This window comes from Scophthalmus maximus, chromosome 2 (assembly GCF_022379125.1).
Source record: "Scophthalmus maximus strain ysfricsl-2021 chromosome 2, ASM2237912v1, whole genome shotgun sequence".
Taxonomy (NCBI): domain Eukaryota; kingdom Metazoa; phylum Chordata; class Actinopteri; order Pleuronectiformes; family Scophthalmidae; genus Scophthalmus; species Scophthalmus maximus.
The window spans coordinates 27,725,001-27,730,000 of record NC_061516.1 but is presented as its reverse complement, the minus strand read 5'-3'; the positions used below and the strand labels follow the sequence as shown (position 1 = coordinate 27,730,000).

Sequence of the window (5,000 nt, the reverse complement as noted above, 5' to 3'; positions counted from 1 at the left end):
ACACTCACACACTCACACTCACGCGCACACACACTCACACTCTAACACACTCACACGCGCACACACACACACACACACACACTCACACTCTCACACACACACACACACACACACACACACTCACACTCACACTCACACTCACACTCACACTCACACTCACACTCACACACACACACACACTCACACTCACACTCACACACACACACACACACACACACACACTCACACTCACACTCACACTCACACTCACACTCACACACTCACACTCACACTCACACTCACACTCACACACACACACACACACACACACACACACACACTCACTCTCACACTCACACACACACACACACTCTCACTCACACTCACACTCTCACTCTCACTCTCACTCTCACTCTCACACTCACACACACACACACACACAGACACACACACACACACACACACACACACACACAGATGTCCCCCCCCCCCCGTGTGTGATCTGAGGAGTTAGGGCTGAACTCTGAAACAAGTCTGTTAATCCAGCGTTCACTTGTGTTAATTACCAAACTCTTCTTCTTAATCCCTCACAACTGTGTTTGTGACTCGGTCTGTTTCCCTCCATTGCTGCTTCTCAGCCTGAAGTCTTTTTGTCTCTCTGACTCCGGTGAAGGTCAGCCATCTTTATTTTCCTCTGTGCAGGTTGATGTGCTGCGCAGCGGCCGACCTGCATGTTGTAAAGCGTGACATTGCCTCAGAGAGGTCAGCGTCAAGCGGCGAGGGGAGCGAGCTGTCCTCCCCGTCCGGCTCGCCAATAAATCACCCCGTTAAAAAGTGACCGTTACCAGTCTGACGCCGGCTCTTACATCACCAGGCTAATGACGGGCAGCCGGGCAGAAGGAATCAACCGACAGAGGAGGGAAAAGATCAGAGTATTTAATTATGATTGGTTAATTCTCCCTGAATAAATTGGAATACGGCTCAGACTGTTTACTGAAAGCAAGGAGGCAATTAATCACGTTAATGAGAGCGAGCTGATGTCGGCAAACACATTAGTCTTCATCAGAATGTGAGGCGGGGGGGGGGGGGGGGGGGGGGGGTGGAGGTGTCGGGGGTGGAGGTGTCGGGGGTCGCTCCACAGACTGGAGCAGAGGAGGGAGTCAAACACCAGGGATCCAGGTCGGGTGTTCACCACAGACCGACTCCACCAGGACTCCGCCTGGACTTTATCTGGACTCCACCAGGACTCCACCTGGACTCCACTTGACTCCACCTGGACTCAACCTGGACCCCACTAGGACCCCAACAGGACCCCACCAGGACTTCACCTGGACTCCACCAGGACCCCACCAGGACTCCGCCTGTACTCCACTTGACTCCACCTGGACTCCACCTGGACTCCACCTGGACTCCACCAGGACCCCACCTGGACTCCACCTGGACTCCACCTGGACCCCACCAGGACCCTACTTGGACCCCACCTGGACTCCGCCTGGACTCCACCTGGACTCCACCTGGACTCCACCTGGACCCCACCAGGACTCCGCCTGTACTCCACTTGACTCCACCTGGACTCCACCAGGACTCCACCTGGACTCCACCTGGACTCCGCCTGTACTCCACCTGGACTCCGCCTGTACTCCACCTGTACTCCACCTGGACTCCACCTGGACTCCGCCTGTACTCCACCTGTACTCCACCTGGACTCCACCTGAACTCCGCCTGTACTCCACCTGGACTCCACCTGAACTCCGCCTGTACTCCACCTGGACTCCACCTGGACTCCGCCTGGACTCCGCCCCCCTCCCTGTGAGTCCGTCCCTCTCAGCAGCAGCAGCTCACTCATTTGCCGTTTGCTTCGGGCTCTTGTCAAAGCGTCTGCATGCATAATAATGCAAATACCACAAATGAACCATGAGATCCTCCCTGACGTCAAGTAGACGTGTTGACATCAGAAGGTTTGTTCACTTGTTTCCAGTCACTTCACTTTCTTCATGTTTTAACTCCAGTTCCACATCGTGTCTCAGTCACTGTGACTCATCTGTCGTCAGGAAGACGTGACGATCATCAGCTCCTCTGACGCCTCCACTTCTCCAAATGGCAACTCTCAATTAGTTCCTTTTGTCCTCTGTCTCTCTCTCTCTCCCTCCTCATCCTCCTCTCTCCCTCCTCATATCATCCTCTCTCCCTCCTCATCCTCCTCTCTCCCTCCTCATCCTCCTCTCTCCCTCCTCATATCCTCCTCTCTCCCTCCTCATCCTCCTCTCTCCCTCCTCATATCCTCCTCTCTCCCTCCTCATCCTCCTCTCTCCCTCCTCATATCCTCCTCTCTCCCTCCTCATATCATCCTCTCTCCCTCCTCATCCTCCTCTCTCCCTCCTCATATCATCCTCTCTCCCTCCTCATCCTCCTCTCTCCCTCCTCATATCCTCCTCTCTCCTTCTTCATCCTCCTCTCTCCCTCCTCATCCTCCTCTCTCCCTCCTCATATCCTCCTCTCTCCTTCTTCATCCTCCTCTCTCTCTCCTCATCCTCCTCTCTCCCTCCTCATCCTCCTCTCTCCCTCCTCATATCATCCTCTCTCCCTCCTCATCCTCCTCTCTCCCTCCTCATATCCTCCTCTCTCCTTCTTCATCCTCCTCTCTCCCTCCTCATCCTCCTCTCTCCCTCCTCATATCCTCCTCTCTCCTTCTTCATCCTCCTCTCTCTCTCCTCATCCTCCTCTCTCCTTCCTCATATCCTCCTCTCTCCTTCTTCATCCTCCTCACTCCCTCGTCTCTCCGTCACACTTCACTGAGCACCATTACCCCATTATCTCCCTCCAGCCACACACACACACACACACACACACACACAAACATCCTGAACCCTGATCAGTCTTTCTGCATCGCTTCCCCCTCTCTCTCTCTCTCTCTCTCTCCCTCTCTCTCATCGTTCTCTCCCTCTCTCTCGTCGTTCTCTCCTTCATCTCTTCTGGTCCCACAAATCGTCTCCTATCTCCTCATCGCTCGCTGCTTCCTCCTCACCTCCATCACTTTCTTTCCTCACCTCCATCACTTGATAAGAGCAGCTCTTAAACGACTGTCCTGAAGTCATCGGCTCATTAAATGCTCGGGCCGCAAATCAAATTTTAAAATGAGACACTGTGTGTATATAATGGTGGTGATATAATAAATCCTAATGTATGCATGAGTATACAGGTTCAGGACTTTTTGTTGAGGTCACACACTGTGACGCTCCATCTCATCTGCTGTTCCCTCTCCTCGCCTCCTCCTCTCCTCTTCGCCTCTTCCTCTCCTCCTCCTCTCCTCCTCGCCTCCTCCTCTCCTCCTCTTCGCCTCTTCCTCTCCTCCTCGCCTCTTCCTCTCCTCCTCCTCTCCTCCTCTTCGCCTCCTCGCCTCTTCCTCTCCTCCTCCTCTCCTCCTCCTCGCCTCCTCCTCTCCTCCTCTTCGCCTCCTCCTCTCCTCTTCGCCTCTTCCTCTCCTCCTCCTCTCCTCCTCGCCTCCTCCTCTTCGCCTCTTCCTCTCCTCCTCGCCTCTTCCTCTCCTCCTCCTCTCCTCCTCGCCTCCTCCTCTCCTCCTCCTCGCCTCCTCCTCTCCTCCTCGCCTCTTCCTCTCCTCCTCCTCTCCTCCTCCTCGCCTCCTCCTCTCCTCCTCCTCGCCTCCTCCTCTCCTCCTCGCCTCTTCCTCTCCTCCTCCTCTCCTCCTTTCCTCGCCTCCTCCTCTCCTGCTCCTCTCCTCCTCGCCTCTTCCTCTCCTCCTCGCCTCATCCTCTCCTCCTCCCCTCTTGCTCTCCTCCTCCTCTCCTCCTCGCCTCTTCCTCTCTTCCTTCTCTCCTCCTCTCTTCCTCCTCTCCTCCTCGCCTCTTCCTCTCCTCCTCCTCTCCTCCTCTCCTCCTCGCCTCTTCCTCTCCTCCTCCTCTCCCCCTCTCCTCCTCGCCTCTTCCTCTCCTCCTCCTCTCCTCCTCGCCTCCTCCTCGCCTCTTCCTCTCCTCCTCGCCTCCTCCTCTCCTCCTCGCCTCTTCCTCTCCTCCTCCTCTCCCCCTCTCCTCCTCGCCTCTTCCTCTCCTCATCCTCTCCTCCTCGCCTCTTCCTCTCCTCATCCTCTCCTCCTCGCCTCTTCCTCTCCTCCTCCTCTCCTCCTCGCCTCTTCCTCTCCTCCTCCTCTCCCCCTCTCCTCCTCGCCTCTTCCTCTCCTCATCCTCTCCTCCTCTCCTCCTCCTCTCCCCCTCTCCTCCTCGCCTCTTCCTCTCCTCCTCCTCCTCCTCCTCTCCTCCTCCTCTCCTCATCCTCTCCTCCTCGCCTCTTCCTCTCCTCATCCTCTCCTCCTCCTCCTCTCCTCCTCGCCTCTTCCTCTCCTCCTCCTCTCCTCCTCGCCTCCTCCTCGCCTCCTCCTCGCCTCTTCCTCTCTTCCTCTCCTCCTGCTCTCCTCCTCGCCTCCTCCTCGCCTCTTCCTCTCCTCCTCGCCTCCTCCTCTCCTCCTCGCCTCTTCCTCTCCTCCTCTCCTCCTCGCCTCCTCCTCGCCTCTTCCTCTCCTCCTCGCCTCCTCCTCTCCTCCTCGCCTCTTCCTCTCCTCCTCCTCTCCCCCTCTCCTCCTCGCCTCTTCCTCTCCTCCTCTCCTCTTCCTCTCTTCCTTCTCTCCTCCTCTCTTCCTCCTCTCCTCCTCGCCTCTTCCTCTCCTCCTCCTCTCCCCCTCTCCTCCTCGCCTCTTCCTCTCCTCCTCTCCTCTTCCTCTCTTCCTTCTCTCCTCCTCTCTTCCTCCTCTCCTCCTCGCCTCTTCCTCTCCTCCTCCTCTCCCCCTCTCCTCCTCGCCTCTTCCTCTCCTCCTCTCCTCTTCCTCTCTTCCTTCTCTCCTCCTCTCTTCCTCCTCTCCTCCTCGCCTCTTCCTCTCCTCCTCCTCTCCTCCTCTCCTCCTCGCCTCTTCCTCTCCTCCTCCTCTCCCCCTCTCCTCCTCGCCTCTTCCTCTCCTCATCCTCTCCTCCTCCTCCTCTCCTCCTCGCCTCTTCCTCTCCTCCTCCTCTCCC

General features: G+C 57.0%; 1 protein-coding gene across 1 annotated transcript in view; it reads right to left on the bottom strand.

The window, feature by feature from the left end:
• LOC118301213 (polypeptide N-acetylgalactosaminyltransferase 10-like) overlaps nt 1–5,000 on the bottom strand; it is a 46,171-nt gene that overhangs the window by 15,504 nt on the left and 25,667 nt on the right. The gene's annotated exons all lie outside the window — the stretch shown is intronic.